Genomic DNA, 20,613 nt, shown 5'->3' on the forward strand with positions numbered 1-20,613 from the left:
ATGCTCTTCAATCTTCAAGTTCAGAGGCTTCATCGATGCTCCTCCATCTTCAAGTTCAGAGGTTTCATCGATGCTTCATCTTCATGCTCAAGTCTGGAGGCTTGCAATGACATCTTCATGCTCAAAGTCACAAAGTCAAGCTCAATGCGAAGATTCATCTATGCTTCGTCAAACTCAAGTGCGGAGGATTCGCTGATGCTTCAAGCTCAAATGTAGAGGATTTGCCGATTCTTCAAGCTCAAGTGTAGAAGATTCGTCGATGCTTCATCAAACTCAAATGCAGAGGATTTATCGATGCTCTATCAAACTCAAACGCGAAGGTCTCGTCGATGCTTCTCCATCTTCAAGTTCAGAGGCTCCATCGATGCTACTCCATCTTCAAGCTCAAGATCGACATGCATGGCTCCACTTCCATCTTCAAGTTCAAGATCGGTGTGCATGGCTCTGCTTCCATCTTCAAGTTTAAGATTGGTGTGCATGGCTCTACTTCCATCTTCAAGTTCAAGGTCGATATGCATGGCTCCGCTCCATCTTCAAGTTCAAGGTCGGTGTGTATGGCTCCACTTCATCTTCAAGTTCATGGTTGGTGTGCATGGCTCGGCTCCATCTTTAATGTCTTCGTCTACAAAACCATGATGCGACTTCACTTCATCTCCAAATTCTTGCGTGGTTTGTTTCATCTTCAAAGTCGTGGTGTGGTTTCACTTCATCTCCAAACTGATGGTGTGGCTTCGCTTCATCTCCAAAATCATGACGCGGTTTCGGTTCATCTCCAAAATCATGACGCGACTTCGCTTCATCTCCAAAGTCTGGCGTGGTTCGCTCCATCTTCAAACCCGTGGCATGGCTTCGCTTCATCTCCAAACTGATGGTGTGACTTCGCTTCATCTCTAAAGTCGTGGTGCGGCTTCACTTCATTTCCAAAATGTTAGCGCAATTTTGCTTTATCTCCAAAGTTTGGCTTAGTTCACTTCATCTCCAAACTGATGGCATGACTTCGCTTCATCTCCAAAATGTTGGCCCGACTTCGCTTCATCTCCAAAGTCGTGACGTGGCTTCGTTTCATCTCCAAATTGATGGCGCGGTTTCACTCCATCTCCAAACTGATGGCACGACTTCACTCCATCTCCAAAGTCATGGTGCGGCTTCTCTTCATCTCCAAAATGTTAGCGCGACTTTACTTTATCTCCACAGTCTGGTGTGGCTCGTTTCATCTCCAATGTCTGGCATGACCCATTCTATATACCAAGTCTGGCGTGGCTCGCTTCATCTCCCAAGTCTAGCGTGGCTCACTTAATCTCCCAAGTTTGGCGTGGCTTGCTTCATCTCCCATGTTTGGCGTGGCTCTGCTTTATCTTCACGATTTATGTCTGCGGCTCCACTTCATCTTCGCAATTCATGTCGGTGCAACTTTACTCCTTCTCCAAAATGTTGGTAACTTCACCTCTTCTCCAAAATGTTGGTGCAGCTTCGCTTCCTCTCCAAAAATGTTAGTGTGGTTCCACCTCATATGCGAGATCGAGTTTGGTCTACCTAGCTCTACCTCATATACGAGGAAAACTTTGGTCTGTATGACTCCACCACAACTCTGGTCCATCCGGCTTCGCCTTATATGCGAGATCAACTCCGGCCAACTTGACTCCACTCAAATGCTTGATGGTATATTCTCCTCATCTTCAAAGTTTGATGGCATATCCGCCTCATCTTCAATACTCGATGGCATATTTGCCTTATCTTCAAATTTTGATCAAGGAGTAACATAATAGGGTAGACATTTCCAGGGTCATCCCTAGGTTGATCGAATGGGGGAGTTGTAATCTTTTCCAAGACCCCCCCTCTAATGATGAACAAAATGTACATAAGTTGACCTGTCTGGGGTCATCCTTAGGATGATCGAATGGGGGAGTTGTAGGCCTTTGCGGGCCCCCCATGACGATCGGAATGCACGAGTGGCGATACAAGGTAGACCTTTCTGGGATCATCCCTAAGGTGATCGAATGGAGGAGTTGTAAACCTTTGCGGGCCCCCTATGACGATCAGGATGCACGAACGACAATACAAGGTAGACCTTTCCGGGATCGTCCTAGGGTGATTGAATGGGGGAGTTGTAAACTTTTATGGGGCTCCATGATGATCAGGATACACGAATGGTGATATAAGGTAGACCTTTCCGGGTCGTCCCTAAGGTGATTGAATGAGGGAGTTTTAAGCCTTTGTGTGACCCTCATGATGATTGGGATGCACGAACGGTGATACAAGGTAGACCTTTCCGAGGTCGTCCCTAATGTGATCGAATGAGGGAGTTGTAAACCTTTGCAGGCCTCTCTTGACGATCGGGATGCACGAGCGGCGATACAAGGTAGACCTTTCCGGGGTCATCCCTAAAGTGATCGAATAGAGGAGTTGTAAGCCTTTGTGGGGCCCCCCATGATGATCAGAATACACGAACGACGATACAAGGTAAACCTTTTTGAGGTCGTCCTTAGGGTGATTGAATGAGGGAGTTGTAAGCCTTTGCGGGTCCCCCCATAGGTAGACCTTTCCAAAGTCATTCCTATGTATACCAAGGAGACGTTCATGTATGAAGGAATTGCTGCAAAAAAAAATAAAAATAAAACATCACTTCCTGCAAAAAAAAAAAAAAAATTAAAAAAAGAATAAAAGAATAAAAAGGGGAAGAAATAAAAAGAAAAAAAAGAAAATTGAGAAAAAAAAAAGAGTGAAAAAAGAAAGAAATAAAGAATTTTTTTTTAAAAAAAAAGAAAAAAACATTGGAAGAAGAAAAGGAAAATGAAATAAATGAAAGATTAGAAGAATAAGACAGAATTAGGATAATAGAGGGGTTTGGGGTCCTATTTATAGAGGTTACCTGGGTTCCATAACAAATTAGGAAATTCAAATCAAATAAAGATTTGATTTAAAATATTAGATTTTTATTAGATTTCCTAATTTGATTCCATCCTAATTTCACATTAATTTTTTTTTTTAAAAAAAAAAATTCTCTATTTAATTTGATTTTATTAGATTTTGTCAACAAATTTATCTTCAACTAAGATTTGGACATATTCCAAATTTTATTCACAGTCAAATTAAAATTGTGGATAAAATCACAAATTAAAATTTGATCATATTCTAAATTTTATTCAAAATCAAGTTGTTCAACATTGAGATTAAATTGTAAATAAAATCTCAAATTAAAATTTGGCCATATTCCAAATTTTATCCTAAATCTAAATCATCAGATTTTTATCTCAAGCCAAATTATGGATAAAATCTCAAATTAAAATTTGGACATCTTCCAAATTTTATATCAAATTCATCTAAATTTATGTTCTTATCTCTATTTCCAAATCAAATTAGGAGAAAGATCTAAAATTCATTCCAAATTAAAATTTGGCCATCTTCCAAATTCAAAGTATCCTGTTAAGTTTTGATCTTCAATCAAAATAAATTGGAGAAAAAAATCTCAATTAATCTCTTATCAAAATTTTGGCATATTTCAAAATTTATCTCTAAGTTCAAATCATGAAATTTAGTCTTTACACTCGAAACAAAATTAAATTAGGGGATAAAGTCTCAAATTTACCTCAAATTAAAATTTGGTCATATTTTAAATTTTGTTCCAATTATCCAACGTTGAGTTTTTATCTCAAAATCAAATTAAATTGAGGATAAAACTCGTAAATTAAAAGTTTGGCCATATTCAAAATTTTATTCCAAATTTAAGTTATCCAATTTTGAGTTTTTATTTTCAATGAAAATAAATTGTGGATAAGAGAAAAAAAAATCTCAATGGATCTTTTATTAAAATTTGGTCATATCCCAAATTTCATCTTAAATCCAAATCAAATTGCGGTAAAATCTCAAATTAAAATTTGGCCATATTCCAAATTAAGGTATCCAACCTTAAGTTTTCCTCTTCTATTGAAATAAATGGTGGATAAGAAAAAAAATCTCAATTGATCTTTTATTAAAATTTAAGCATATCCCAAATTTTTTCTTAAATCCAAATCAAATTGGGGTAAAATCTCAAATTAAAATTTGGCCATATTCCAAATTTTATTCCAAATTCAAGTTGTCAAACCTTAAAGAAAAAAATTCTCAATTGATATTTTATTAAAATCTGGGCATATTCCAAATTGTATCTTAAATCCAAATCAAATTAAATTTGGACAAAGCTCAAAATTTTTTCGTAATTTTGGCCATATTCCAAATTTATTTTTTAAAACCAAATTTTTAAGTTTTCATCTCCAAACAAAATTAAATTGGGATGAAACTTGATTTTTTATTTTAAATTCAAAATTTCTGAGTTATATCCCTAAAATCAAATTAAGTTGGAACAAAACTCAAAATTCTTCGTAAATTTGGCCACATTCCAAATTTCTTTTTTAAAGCCAAATTTTTAAGTTTCTATCTCCAAATCAAATTAAATGGGATGAAACTTGAATTTTTATTTTAAATTCAAAATTTCTGAGTTTTATCCTTAAAATCAAATTAAATTAGGACAAGACTCAAATTTTTTCGTAAATTTGACCATATTCTAAATTTTATCCCAAATTCAAGTTAAACTTATGTACTAAATTCATAGTTTGATTGACACATGAATTTTGGCCAAATTAAAGAACAGATATATTTGGATTTTGATTCCAACTTTATATTTTCGAGATTTATCCCACCATATATATGCATAAATCTTGAGAGGGACATTTGTTGAATGAGAAATTTTGGATTAATCATAAGTTGCCACGTCATTTACTAAATTAATAATGAACTTTCAAATCATTAAATTTGGGCCTAATTAGGAGTTGACATATGTCCCTAATTGAAGTTGAAAACAAATTTTGAAGAAGATTTGGGTCAAAGTTGAACTAAGCAAAATTAGGTTGAATTTGACCAAAATGTCATATCAGACCTAAATTCGATCAATTGGACCCAAAGCTAGACGCATGGACCAACCAAGTCTAAGTCCAACTAATTGGGCCCAAAGGCCAGACCTATAGATCAACAAGCCCGAAGACCGATCATCCAAGAAGATCAACAAGCTCCAAGGCTGATCGTCCAAGAAGATCATCAAGCCCAAAGCCCGATCATCTAAGAAGATCAACAAGCTCAAAGGACGATCAGATCAACAAGCCTAAAAACCGATCATTCAAGAAGATCAACTAGCTTAACTACTATAGTTTATTTTGAAGGCATCAAAATATTATGTACTAGTGATTGTACTCACTTTCTACAAAATTAATACAAATACAAAAGTTCAAGTTCCACGAAATAAATTTCTTGCTGTAACCATTAAAAAATACTTAATTTTCTTTTCATTCTTAAAACATAACAAATTCTTACAAAGTAAACATATATCGAACACAAATCTTGAATTCAAATTTTTAATACTCAATTATCAGTAATATTTTTCTCTACTCTCTACCCTCAATTTTAACCCTGTAAAAAAAAATCATTTTCCAAATTTCGAATTTTCCAAATTCCTTTTTATTTTTATTTTTAAAAATACCATAAATATTTTGAATTTTCATATCCAACTACTGATCCACAATCCATCTTCTTCTTCCTCACACCTCCCACAGTTATCTATCTCTCTCTTCAACCACTGAACAAATTCTTCAATTCCGATCCATTTTCTTCATCCTCAATCACCGTTATTCACTTTCTCTCACTACAATCATTACTATTGAATGGATTCATAATCTTATTCTTTTGGCCCTTTGAACCAACTCTTTCTTTGTCAGTTATTGATTCACTGTCATGGATTGTACACATCTAACAAAAATAAAATATATGTAAGGAACAATGAAGTTGTATAGAACTACTCCAAAAATTTGAAACTTTCTATTAAAAAAACTAGGATCAAAGATTAGTTATACAGTAGAAAAATGAAAGTACAACGGATTCAATTTTAAGTAGTAAAAGATTAGTTACACAAACTTAAAAAAAAATGCAAAACGACGTTCATATTCTAATAGAGAAAACTCCAAACCTATTAAAATTCTGTAATTTAAAGCTTCAAAAAATTTCATATACATAGAAAAAAAAAATTATCATAGAAAAAGGGGCTTTTAAATTAAAGCTCTCGCCAAAACCAGCATCCTAGGTCGCCACATCACCGACATCTGAGATCATATCGCCGATCAACAAACCACCGAGGAGTCCAACTCCGGATCTCATCTCTGTCTTTTAGCTACCGAAGTCTTCTGCTTCAACTTTCTGCAGGGATTTCAAGAGATTGTAACAACATCATATACATCCATCGTCGAGAAGAAATTGACGTTCGTGAGGCCCTTGACCCTCTTGATATTGATATCGAAAGTTCTCCCCTCCATGGGTGAAGAATCAGGAGAAGAAAAATTAGAATGTAAAATGAGGATATGCCTTAAATATGCTTTTGTTGTTTTGATCTTCTTTGCTTTATTTGAGGTCTTTTGGAACATTTCTCTACTATTGAATGACTTTGAACTTGTGTTTTAGTGGTTGATAGCTTGGTTTTGGAATTGTGAAAAGCTGCAAGAAAATAAATCTAAGATAGGAATTTACCTTCATTTTTAAAAAAAATCTCTTTTGATCTTCTTTGCTTTATTTGAAGTTATTTGGAACATCACTTTGCTATTGAGGTGCTTTTGAACCTGTATTTGGATGATTAGTTTCTAAAGTCTAACATTGAAGGTAGATTTTTATTATTTTATTATTTTTTATTTTTTTTTCCGCAAAAGGAAACATGGCAAGTAATTGCGATAAAAGAAAAACATAATGTAAAATGAGTAATAATCTAATCAATCTATTAGTCTAAGAACAAAAAGTGGAAAGCGGTCTTATTATTAGAATTGAGAAACATTTCACCATCTATTGTAAATTGTTATCTAGGGTGGTCTGAAAGGTGGATTTTCTAGCACAATCCATTGCTTGTGGCCAAGTACATTCATTCTTTTCTCAAGCTTGGGGAAAAAGATATCCATGTAACCTTTGGCGTGTCTTTCTCAGAGATAGGAGCTTTTAATTTCTTGCAATTCATTGACGACCACATTCATCGATGTTTTCTCCCTAGGTGCCCTCAACGAGCACGACAATCTGATTCTCATCATTGATACTAAACATTCTTCCACATATCTCGGTATGATTTTTCTACGTTGTTCCTCACTCATTATTGCTATTTCTTATATTTTGTCTTCGCTTTCTTCTTCTTGACCTATTTCTACAAATAGTATAGAAGGGTCTATTATGCCCAAGGCATCGCGAGATAGCCCCATTGTAGTGAACAAATGAATATCTACACCATGACCAAATGTATCATCAGTATGTCTTTTTCCGATGACCATCTCTAACAATAGTATTCCGTAGCTGAAGATATCTCCTTCGATGGAAATTTTGCTACCAGTGCCATACTCTGCAATTGTTCATTCATTATTATACCAAGTAGCAATTACGATTGAAAGTTGATAGAAAGTTGATAGAGTTTAGACAAAAGAAAAATACCTGGAGGGATATACCATATAGAACCCTTAAGTGCAAGTGACATGGTTTGACCAAAAGATAATTGCGCATTTGATCATTCCAACATAAATCTAGCCAACCCAAAATTTCCTACATGAGCTACCATTTGTTGGGCTTTAGATCACAATGAATAATAGGAGTTTCACAAAGATTATGGAGATAATCTAATCCACATGCAATATCAATAGCAATATTCAATCTTTGAAGGAGATTCAACCTCCTTTGATCGTGCCCTTTATTTGCAGGATGAAGCCAACAATCAAGATTTCCATTGGATATGAAATTGAAGACTAATGCTTTAAATTCGTTACCTTGTACATCAATACTTGAGCAAGAAGTTATGATCTTTAGGAGATTTCGATGTCGTATGTTTGAGAGAGTATTGCATTCATCAATAAAACTCTTGGAAGCACCTTGTTGTTGGAGGTTTCAAAACCTTAATGGCAACAATAGATCCATCATTTGAAAGAACACCTTTATACACAGAGCCAAAACTGCCCGAACCAATCAAATTGCCCCTAGAGAATCCGTTAGTTGATTTGTTGAGTTCTAAATAAGAAATTTGTGGTAGAAACTCCTTTGTAGAAGATGGAGTTGAAGCATCCTTCCTCGACTTCTTGAACACAAAAAATACACAAAGGATGCTCACCAAAATAACAATGAATGCGACAGTAGATACTACAGGGATTAGCACCTTTGATGCTAGAGACCGCTTATTGGGCAAATGTGTTTGGTTAGGCTTGCACGGAGGTGAATGTAATTCTTGTAAACCATCACATACATTATTATTCCCAATGATAGAAATCATGGTTGAATTAGAAAAAACTCCTTCTTTGGGCACTTTCCCCTCAAAGTTATTATAGGATAGATTGACATACTTGAGTGCGTGAAGCTTACCAAGAAATTGGGGAATTGACCCAGACAAGTTATTACTGGAAAGATTTAGTACTTCAAGACTTTTCAAAGCTTCTAAAGATTGAGGCATTGTTCCCTCAAATTGGTTACCACTGAAATCCAAGTAACGCATGCTTACACAGTTACCAAGATTGCTAGAAATGTTACCCGATAATTTGTTCCTTGATACATCCAACGTTATCAAATTAACTACCTCATCCACTTCAAGTGGTAGTGGACCAGTAAGTGAGTTATTATTCAAGGCTAAATAGGCCAAAATGGAAGAGAGATGAAGAACTTCATTTGGTATACTGCCACTTAGTCTGTTACCAGATAGGTTAAGAATTAAAAGCATTTTGCAACGTCCCAAGCTTGTTGGTATACTTCCTTCAAGTCTGTTATCGTTCATGTAAAGCTTAGTGATCGAAGATAAGTTACCAATAGATGATGGAATTGGCCCAGTTAATTTGTTACCCTGCAAAAATAGCTTCACCAAGTTTTGAAGATTCCCAATATTAGGAGGAACACTGCCATTCAAATAATTCTGCCCCACCACTAGATGTTGCAAGTTAATCAAGTTTATAATCCCAGAAGGAATGCTTCCACTTAACATATTTGCACCCAAGGTTAACGCTGTGAGGTGGCTTGAAAGGTTGCCAATAGATGAAGGCAATACCCCTCCAAAATTATTCCAAGATAGACCCAAGGAACTGATAAAATTTAAGTCACCGATTCTTCCACTTCCAAGTCTGTTGTCTTCAAAATTGAGTCTCTCCAAGTCTATTAAGCTCGCCAAATCATTAGGTAGCATTCCAGTGAAACTGTTACTAGCAAGATCTAGTTTTCGAAGACCAGAGATGTTGGCAAACGACGTGGGAATAGACCCTGTGAAATTATTGCCACCACCACCAAAGAACTGAAAATTGGGTAGTGTATATCCAATATTTGGTGGTTGAGTTCCTTGTAGTCGATTTGCAGTAAGACTCAACAAAGCCATAGAAGTTATATTATAGAGTGAAAGTGGCACTGTACCTGTCAAATAGTTTGCAGTAACTGTAAAGAATTCCAATCTTGTCAGGCGCCCGAGTTCGTTGGGAGTGTTCCCTTCAAAATTGTTATATGCGACTGACAAATTAAGGAGGGAAGAAAAGTTTCCTATCCAAGATGGAACTGTTCCAATCAGATTGTTAAGGCTGAGTCGTTCCAACTTGGTTAATGTGAACAACTGGTGTGGAATCTGACCTTCAAGCCCATTGTTACCTAAGTTGAAATGAAGCAGCTGGGTGCAATGACACATATTTCTCGGAATCTCGCCGCTGAAGTTATTGTAGGACAAATTGAGATGACGCAACTGTAGTAGTTGACCAAATTCTTGGGGAATATGGCCGTGGAGTTTGTTGTCTCCCAATCTGATTTCAGTGAGATGAGTCATATTTCCCAAAGAAGTTGGTATTGAACCACTCAGTTTTCGAGCTTCCAAGTCCAAGACCACAACTCTTCCGAGTTGATAAATGATATTTTGTTCATATTAAATTATAGATACGTTGTGATTATAAGGCATTTCTTCCAAGTCAAATTACAGGGTGGTTGTGGGATATCAAATCATATACTATTATTCTACAAATATGACAATCGCTCCTTGATTATTGAATCAGATATTTTCTGAATCCATTTCATGCGGAGATTGCAGCCATATTTGACCGACTTTAGCTTGGGAGTTCACTCATTGATTATAGGATCAGACTCCAATTTAGCCATTAGTGCACTAAAAGGTTCTTCTAAGTTCTAACTATCTTAATGAAGTTGGGATTTGGATCGCTGAAGCTAAAAACTTCTCTCTTTCCTCTCATCTTTTCTTCTCTCTTGCTAAATTCTTCTTCATTTCCCCTTTTTTATGCTTAGCTGTTGTTCCTCTGAGGATTTTGTTCCTACTTAGCTTATTGGATGGAGTAATTGCATTGATAGCATTTTTAGAAATAATAATTAAGTGTAGGGCATCATCTTTAAAAAATTATAAATATAGTTAAATCTATCGACTCATATCTATAAATTTTTTTATATTATATTATATCTACTAGTACTTTGAACTTGTTATATTTGTGCGATGGTTTCATTTTTCATTTCTTTTTCTTTAGTGAATGACACAAATTTATTATATTTCTCATACAACCCAATTATATATCTTATACTTCTAGGAAAAAAAAAGTTTTCAAATCGATTGGTTTAATTAAAGTTATTAACCATTTTATAAAATAATATATTATTGCCGCTATTTTTCTGAAAACATAGTTGTCAAATTAATCCTTTTCATTTTTTGGTTTGTTTCTTCACTAAAAAATTATTTGATACTTTTGACACAAGAAAAACAAAAAAAAAACCGAAATGATATGTAAAAATAAAATCATTATCAATATAAAACTTCGATTCAAAATGTTCAATAAAATTACCCTTTTTAGTTAAACTAGCTAAATCCGGATTTATTTTTTTTTTAGAAAATAAATTCTACACAAATAGGATAATCAGTCATTCATTCATCCATCGTTATTGTTTTTTACATTGACACACAAACATTGCTAAAATAAAATTTAAGGCAAACTACCTTTTTAGTCTTTAATTCTTTTTAGAATAAGTATATTTGATATTTGGTGCTTAAAATGTTGGACTCTGAGTGTTTAAAATACATCTTTTTAGTTACCAAATTTTTCATAATAAGTTTAAAAGATTTCTAAACTATTTTTTATTTTTATTTTATTTAAGTATATGAAATTTTGAATTACAAAAATATATTGAAAAGTTAAGTTTACAGAGAAGATGTAGTTTTTTTAAAAAAATTAATTTTCTAATTGGATATAATAATGATAAATTATTGTAGGGATTTTTTGAACTTAATTTAAAAAATCCAGAGATTTAAAAAGTACATTTTAGAAATTTGGGGATCAAATTAATCTATTCTATCAAATTCGGGGGCTGAAAAGATATGTTTAAAAACTTAAAGAACAAATACACATATTCTTCAAAATTTGGAGACTAAAAAGATAATTTTCTCGAAAATTTATTAATATAGCAACACTGAGATAATCGAATTTTGATTTCTTGCCTTGCTCTATTAAAGAAAACATCTCTTTCTCAACTCCTTGGCTCTACCTCCAACTTGAACTTATCTTCCCTCACTTTTTCTGCTCCCAAGTGCCATTCCTTGATATTCTTCCCTGAGGAAGTTTCTAGTATATTATTATTTTTTATAGGTCACGTGTCTTCGATAATTGTCAAATTATTTATCGATAATTATTTAATGTTAAATGGTCTTTTTCGAAGTTCTTATTGTTTTTTTAAAAGCTTATAATACTATTTTCAAAGATTTTAAAACTTTCATAAACGCTTATTTATCAATAATTGTATATCCTTTGAGAATTCTCTCACAAAGCCTTTTACATTTATTGACAAATCTCAAAAGGTTATTTTTATTAATCCATGTACAAAGTAATGTAACGACCCGACCCCTAAGACTTAGGTAAGGCCGTTACTAAAATAAATGCATGCAAAGAATTTAAAACGACACTTAGCTATTTGAAATAAATGCTAATTAAAACAAGAGAAGTTCAAAAGAAATTTATTAAAAACAAAAATAGGGTACCCATAAATCATAAAGGTTAATAAATACATATGAAAAACAATTCTTAATAATAAGTTTCAAACATCAAAACTAAACATTAAGAGAAACATGAAAAGAACTCTAAATCTTATGATGCGGAAGCGTAAAAACTAGTCCTAGTGGCTCGATCATGAATTCCGCTGCGTTATCGCCGGTGCATCTTTATCCTTACCTGAAACATCAACATAATAAAGAATGAGTATGAAATACTCAGTAAGTAATCCCACCACTAGGGTCAGGCTAGACATCTATGTCTTTTAAATACTCGCATATGGCACATAAATACATGAAACAGACAAGAGACTGAGTCCTATCCTATTGTAGTTGAGTATGCCCACAAAACTGGTGGATCCCGAAGGAAACACAAAATTGATGAATCCCGAAGGAAACACAAAATTGGTGAATCCCGAAGGAAACACAAACTGGTGAATCCTGAAGGAAACACAAAACTGGTGAATCCCGAAGGAAACATAAACTGGTGAATCCCGAAGGAAACACAAACTGGTGAGCATCTAACTAATCAACGAGGATATTCACACAGTCTTAACGTGTTAAGATTCAACATTGTACAGTTCTAAAACATACATAAAAATCTTTGATACCATGGCTTCATCACATACACATAATTCTTAATAATATATTATACATCATCCATGTATAACTTACATCATAAATCCACAACATGCAAGTATGCCTCAACACCAGCAGATTAGACATCAACATATGAAAACACATACTATCACATACTAACGATCAAGTACTTAGGTGTGTATATAAACAAATCAGAATTCGTGCTAGAACATACTTTGATTCATGTCATACTGTCAATCAACATGCTAACATTTACCATAACATACACTTATCATGCTAGCATACAACTAAAGCCTGGCCCGTGGACAGTTCCAGTAATAAGATTACTTACTTCAAATTTGATCCCAAATTAACCCAAGTAATTAACCTTCTTACAACTCTTGGAAGACTTTGAATCCACCCTATAACATACATTACAAATATTAATTTAGCACCCCTAGTCCAAAAATAATAAATCCAAAGTTTTAAACTCATCTTTGGGGTCTAAATTCAATTAACTAAATTAAATCAAATGACCACAAATTTAACTTACCGAAGTCGCGGCTTGGTTCGAGGCCAGTTCTAAAGTTCTATTTATTTGTCCAAACTGAACCTAAATCAAAACCAAAGTATAATAACTAAATTTTCAACGATTACCCTTGATAAAAAAGGGAACCAAACCAACTACTCACCCAAAACTTACCAAAATTATTCCAAAACAAACCACACCCAAACTTCGAAGAAAACACCTAAAACTAAGAATCTTACCCAAAAGAGATGTGACAGCAACTGCGACGACAGTAGGAGCTGGGCAGCGTCGGACGAAGAAGTGGCTCTGGACGACAAGACGGATCAACAACGACGTCAAACCCACGATCTTAGATCTGCCACCCGCGAACGGCTGAGAGTCAACGACGACTGACACGGCGTGAGCAGAGGTGTGCGAAACCCCAGTGCAAAGAGTCGGCGGCGAGAAGAGGCATGGGCACGCGACTGAGAAGGGAGAGATCACGCGGTTTGGGTCGCTGATGCTCGCGGACGGCACCATTAGGCAAGGGTTGCCGAGAGAGAGAAGCGAGCAGTGGAGGTGATCGGCGAGCGGCTGGGGACAGATGTTCAGCGTCCGATCTGGGCAGCGACGGCTGAAGGAGGAAGAAAAACGAAGAGGGGGTTTCACATGAGAGTGAGGCATGAGGGAGAGGGTTATTCTTTTTATTTTTAAGATGATGATGATGATAATAATAATAATAATAATAATAATAATAATAATAATAATAATAATAATAATAATAATAATAATAATAATAATAATAAAAGGAAAATAGTACAATTATAATTAAATCCTTTTCTTATTCCACTTTATACCATTTAAATTTCTTTCCTTTCCCAAGAAAAATAAATTCTTGCCATAAATTTCCAAATTGAGTTTGACAATTGAAAAGAATTTGAATAATTTCCACGCCAACACTTAAATCCTCACACTTATACTTTAAATTCAAAAAATCCAAACGTGCCCTTCCACTAAGGATAATTACTGAAAAGGGAAAAATTACATTATTATTAAATAAAAAGGCGTGGGATGCTACATTCTTCCCCCCTCAAAGAGCTTTCGTCCTCGAAAGTTCATCCTTGAAAAAGCTCCGGGTACTGGGACTTCATCTCATCCTCTTATTCCCAGATGACCTCCCTGAACTGGTGATTCTGCCACAAGACTTTCACAAAAGCAATTTCCCGTCGGCGCAATGTCTTTACTTCTCTAGCAAGGATCTCTATGGGCTTCTCCTCGTAGCTCAAGTTATCATTCCATCGCAAGGGCTCGTAGTCGACTACGTGGGACGAATCTGTCACATACTTCCTCAAAATCGAAATATGGAAGACATTATGAAGTAAAGACAGTGCTAGAGGCAATGCCAATCGGTAAGTTACAGGGCTAACTCACTCTAAGACCTCGAAAGGCCCAATGAACTTCGAACTCCGCTTCCCTTTCCTGCCAGACCTCATAATACCTTTCATGGGTGCTACTTTCAAAAACACCTTATGACCAATTTCAAATTCTAGGCCCTTACGTCTCATATTGGCATACCTTTTTCTTGTCTGCTCTGAGCTGTTTGCATACGAGCCTTGATCTTCTATATTTCCTCATTCGTGGTTTGCACTAGCTTAGGTCCTAGCAATTTCCTCTCACCAACCTCACCCCAGCATACTGGAGACTCGCAACTCTTTCCATATAGGACCTCAAATGGTAATGTGCCAGTGGCAGTCTGATAGCTATTATTATATGTGAATTCCACTAAATGCAGATGAAAGTCCCAACTCCCTGAAAACTCTAGTGCACAAGCGTACAACATATCTCCCAATATCTGGTTCAGACATTCTATTTGACCATCAGTCTATGGGTGAAAATTGTACCAAAATCCAATCGAGTACCCAATGCTAAATGGAGACTCATAAAAAAAAACTAGATGCAAAACGAGGGTCATCGTTTGATATAGCTAAAACTAGTATCGAAAGAGGTGTAACAACCCCTTCCATAAATAACTATGAAACTTAAGATGTTGAAAAATCAGCAACACTTCTACACGTCCGAGCTGAGAACTGTGAAAACGGTCATGAAGTTAAGAAAGTCTTATATACTAAAAACATATATCTGAGCCTACCATGTCACAGGGAAAACTTCATACGAGTAGTGAAGAAACTGGTCATGCTATATAATGCGTCATCTGAAGATATATACCAGTACAAATCTAGTCAACTGAAAACTGCTTCTACTCTAGAAGTGCCGACTGTGATGTCTTTCTTAGGATCTACATGTCTGAGAATAACTCTGTCTAATTAAGCCTTACATTCATGAGAAACTCATCATAAGGCTCTATACCATTGTGGGCTATAAAACTGGCTTGGGCCAATCCTTATATTATTCTTTAGCTTTAAAACAATCACATATCATATTTATACCCTGTTATGGATAAGTCTAAAATTTCCTCTGAAAAAAAATGAGGTTTTGAAGTTCCTGGATGCTAAAGCACCAGTCAATTGATAATACATTTCCATAACCTCGTAATAACCATAATTGATCCCTGAAGTCGATTTTTACGAAAAAAACCTTCTTAATTCATAAGTCCTAGCTTGGATTACTCGTATTCCCTAAAGCTAGTTAACTCATTCCTCATGCAAGAGAATACATACTATCTTGTAATGCTCCAAACCCACTTTTAGTAACTTCTTACTATCAACTCAACTTTATTGCCAAGTCTATCCCTTATACTAATAGTTATATTGGAAGGTCCAACTTACTTACTTTTGTGCATATACCATTATTGTCTACCTCAAATTGGATTATTTTCTTTTCTCAATCAAATTGATGGTCTTGCTAGTTCATGTTTCCAACACTTGCACACAAAGTCAAAATCCCTTAAATCTTACTAATGCCCAACATTTGCATCATAGTTCAATGTTTTATGTCTTAACTAATGAAGCCTCAACATACCATATCAATAGTTCTCGAACATCTACTGTTACTAGTAACTCCCTTTTAACTTATCCCTTCTCAACCTTCTATTTTGGTAACAGATTCTTGTGTTAAAATAAAGTTCCATACCAATCACCTACCTAAGCTATCTTTACATCTAACACATATTGTCCTAAAGTTCCACATGATAATGAGGTATTCTTCTTTTACACCAAAACCAATACCTTGTAACCCCTCTTATCAAGCCTTCAAACCATACTTAACTAGGAGTTTCGAACACATTAAATTTCTCTCTTTCCAAGAGAGTAAACTTTCTTGGATACTTTCTTCACATTCACACTTATCTCTCCCTAAGAATTTCCATCTTGTAGAATTCTTCTTTGCCAATTTGCATACTTTTAAACTCCAAACGACCTTTGTTTCTTCAAATTTGCCTAACTTGGATCTTTTCATCACAATAAGGCTCTGGTTTTCGTCTAGGTATACTAGAATAATCCTTCGACCTAAACAAATAACACCTTAGTTTATCCCCTTTAAGTCCAAGGTCATGTCCAACTATTTTAGCTTCCTTTAATGACATCAACTTAGCTAAATATTCCAAAATAATTCTTCATATCACCACATATACTTTATCTACTCTATCAAGTTGTAGTATTATCCAAGTGATTATGACTTATGAATCCTTTCTAAATTTCTTCTCAAAATGTTGGGTTTTTAATATCTTAAAACCTTTAATAAATCCATCGTCTCTTCCTCTTGTCCTTCATATCCATAAAGCAATTTTTTTTAACATTATTTTCGAGAATGTTCCATGTGAAGGAATTTATTTATAATGTCTCCAATTGCACCACAAAACATAACACTAGTCCTTAATGAATTCTTGTCAAGATAATTTTATTCCTGGGCTTAAACATATAAATACCTTTATTTCTAAACTGTCATAACTCTACATAGTTTCATCAACCTTTAAGATCTCTGAACTGAGGTATGTGTATTTGTTCGTTTCTTACATAATTCCCATGAGATAAACTAATGCCAAGTGACCTCATAATTTATTTTATTTTATTTTCCTCCTTTTGTAGTGTCGTACCTGATAATCCTCTTATAATAACTTCTAACGAGTCACTGTCCTAAAATTAGAACATAACTGGTGCATTTAAGTTAAACAAATATTTTAATGCACAACTATCATAAAACTTGTAATTGATAGGACGTACCTGGCGATGACGAGGAATTTGTTCATAGGCCATAGGGACAATCTAGACTTATATAGTAAGTCAGTCTATAGAACCCAAAACATGGGCTCTGATACCAACTGTAACGACCCGACCCCCTAGGACTTAGGTAAGGCCGTTACTAAAATAAATGCATGCAAAGAATTTAAAACGACGCTCAATTATTTGAAATAAATGCTAATTAAAACAAGAGAAGTTCAAAAGACATTTATTAAATGCAATTGTTAAAAACAATAATAGGGTACTCATAAATCATAAAGGTTAATAAATACATATGAAAAACAATTCTTAATAATAAGTTTCAAACATCAAAACTAAACATTAAGAGAAACATGAAAAAAATTCTAAATCTCATGATGCGGAAGCGTAAAAACTAGTCCCAGTAGCTCGATCATGAATTCCACTGCGCCATCACCGGTGCATCTCTATCCTTATCTGAAACATCAACATAAGAAAGAATGAGTATGAAATACTCAGTAAGTAGCCCCACCACTGGGGTCAGGCTAGGAATCTATGTCCTCTAGATACCTGCATATGACACATAAACACATGAAACAGATAAGAGACTGAGTCCTATTCTATTGTAGTTAAGTATGCCCACAAAACTGGTGAATCCCGAAGGAAACACAAAACTGGTGAATCCCGGAGGAAACATAAAACTGGTGAATTCCGAAGGAAACACAAAATTGGTGAATTCCGAAGGAAACACAAAATTGGTGAATCTCGAAGGAAACACAAAACTGGTGAATCCCGAAGGAAACACAAAACTGGTGAATCCCGAAGGAAATACAAACTGGTGAATCCCGAAGGAAACACAAACTGGTGAGTATCTAACTAATCAATGAGGATATTCACACAGTCTTAACGTGCTAAGATTTAACATTGTACAGTTCTAAAACATACATAAAAATCCTTGATACCATGGCTTCATCACATACACATAATTCTTAATAACATATTAACTTGCATCATAAATCCACAACATGCAAGTATGCCTCAACACCAGTAGATTAGACATTGACATATGAAAACACATACTATCACATACTAACGATCAAGTACTTAGGTGTGTATGTAAATAAATCAGAATTCGTGCTAGAACATACTTTGATTCAGGTCATATTGTCAATCAACATGCTAACATTTACCATAACATACACTTATCATGCTAGCATACAACTGAAGCCTGGCCCGTGGGCAGTTCCACTAGTAAGATTACTTACTTCAAATTTGGTCCCAAATTAACCCAAGTAATTAACCTTACTCTTGGAAGACTTTAAATCCACCTTATAACATACATTACAAATATTAATTTAGCACCCCTAGTCCAAAAATAATAAATCCAAAGTTTTAAACTCATATTTAGGGTCTAAATCCAATTAACCAAATTAAATCAAATGACCACAAATTTAACTTACTGAAGTCGCGGCTTGGTTCGAGGCTAGTTCCAAAGTTCTATTTATTTGTCCAAACTGAACCTAAATCAAAACCAAAGTATAATAACTAAATTTTCAATGATTACCCTTAATAAAAAAGGGAACCAAACCAACTACTCACCCAAAACTTACCAAAATTATTCCAAAACAAACCACACCTAAACTTCTAAGAAAACACCTAAAACTAAGAATCTTACTCAAAAGAGATGTGACAGCAACTGCGACGACGGTAGAAGCTGGGCAGCGTTGGACGAAGAAGCGACGCCGGACAAAGAAGTGGCTCTGGACGACAAGACGGATCAGCAACGATGTCGAACCCACGATCTTAGATCTGGCACCCGTGGACAGCTGAGAGTCGACGATGACCGACACGGCGTGAGCAGAGGTGTGCGAAACCCCAGTGCGATGAGTCGACGGCGAGGAGAGGCACGGACACGCGACTGAGAAGGGAGAGATCACGCGGTTTGGGTCATCGATGCTCGCGGACGGCACCATTAGGCAAGGGTTGCCGAGAGAGAGAGATGCGAGCGGTGGAGGTGATCGGCGAGCAGCTGGGATTCGTGACTAGGGGCAGATGTTAGCGTCCGATCTGGGTGACGACGGCTGAAGGAGGAAGAAAAACGAAAGGGAGGGAGGGGTTTCGCATGAGAGTGAGGCGTGAGGGAGAGGGTTATTCTTTTTATTTTTAAAATAATAATAATAATAAAATGAAAATAGTACAATTATAATTTAATCCTTTCCTTATTCCACCTTATACCATTTAAATTTCTTTCCTTTCCCAAGAAAAATAAATTCTTGCCATAAATTTCCAAATTGAGTTTGACAATTGAAAAAAATTTGAATAATTTCCACGCCAACACTTAAACCCTCGCACTTATACTTTAAATTCAAAAATTCTAAACGTGCCCTTCCACTAAGGATAATTACTGAAAAGGGAAAAATTACATTGCTATTAAATAAAAAGGCGCGGGATGTTACATGTAGTATCTTGAATTACAAAGTATAAGAATATAATAAAAAAAAAATTAGGCAATGACATGATGAAAGTAAACTCATATGTCATACAAGTCCACAAAAAGACTAATGAAATTCTACAACATCAAACTACAGTCTATCAACTAGAAACAAATGTTTTACGCATCTCTGCCATCATTTTTTAGATTTTATTCTCAAAACAATTTTCTAACTCGTTCATTTGATGCTTGAGTACTTGTACCTCAACTTTTCTTTGTTCAGATTCTTTTATTTGTCGTCTAGATTCTTGAAGGCATTGTTTGGACTCATTAAGATGATGCTTAAGATCGCGTATAGTAGATGATGATCAAAACAATTCAGAAGGAGTAACACCTACTCCATAACCACGAACACGTCCGTGTTTCTCTAGTTCAAATACTCGTACAAAAATCTCATCCTCGTTCATGTCAAGTGTACCATCGATCACTTGAGAAGCATATGATTTAAGTTTCGACTATAAATACAAATTCACATTTTATAATTCAAAACTAATGCATGTATAAACTTAAGTATTTACAACAAACACAAATCACTTCATGAAAATCTACACATCATCTTACAACATCAAGGTCTCCCATACCATTTATCATCTAAATATACTCTATCATTCAAATTAGTATCTTTTCCGAAAAAAAAAAAAAAACATAGCAACATTGATGATACACTACATAAATCCTATCCAAATTCAAGTTCAAACACACATTAAGGAGATTTCTTCAAATCAATTCTTTCCAAGAAAACATAGCAACATTGATGATAAATTAATGGCCTTTAACTCAAAATCTAATCACCAACATCATTTATATCCGTTATTTTTTTACCATTTTCTATTGTGTAGTTTCA

At 35.0% G+C, this 20,613-nt stretch overlaps 1 long non-coding RNA gene and 1 pseudogene across 2 annotated transcripts; both read right to left on the minus strand.

The window, feature by feature from the left end:
* Positions 1-5,822: 5,822 nt before the first annotated feature.
* LOC120090751 (uncharacterized) lies at positions 5,823-10,030 on the minus strand (annotated as a pseudogene). Its single transcript, XR_016524290.1, has 2 exons — positions 7,483-10,030; positions 5,823-7,393 (listed from the first exon to the last, which is right to left on the minus strand). The product of XR_016524290.1 is annotated as an uncharacterized LOC120090751 (transcript).
* A 1,960-nt stretch (positions 10,031-11,990) lies between these two features.
* Positions 11,991-13,838, minus strand: LOC120090054 (uncharacterized). The gene is made up of 4 exons (XR_005485397.2): positions 13,385-13,838; positions 13,170-13,229; positions 12,969-13,038; positions 11,991-12,218 (listed from the first exon to the last, which is right to left on the minus strand). It is a non-coding gene; the product is annotated as an uncharacterized LOC120090054 (long non-coding RNA).
* Between the last annotated feature and the right edge of the window lie 6,775 nt (positions 13,839-20,613).

The sequence above is a fragment of the Benincasa hispida genome, chromosome 11 (assembly GCF_027475165.1).
Source record: "Benincasa hispida cultivar pf3 chromosome 11, pf3_genome.v1.1, whole genome shotgun sequence".
Taxonomy (NCBI): Eukaryota; Viridiplantae; Streptophyta; class Magnoliopsida; order Cucurbitales; family Cucurbitaceae; genus Benincasa; species Benincasa hispida.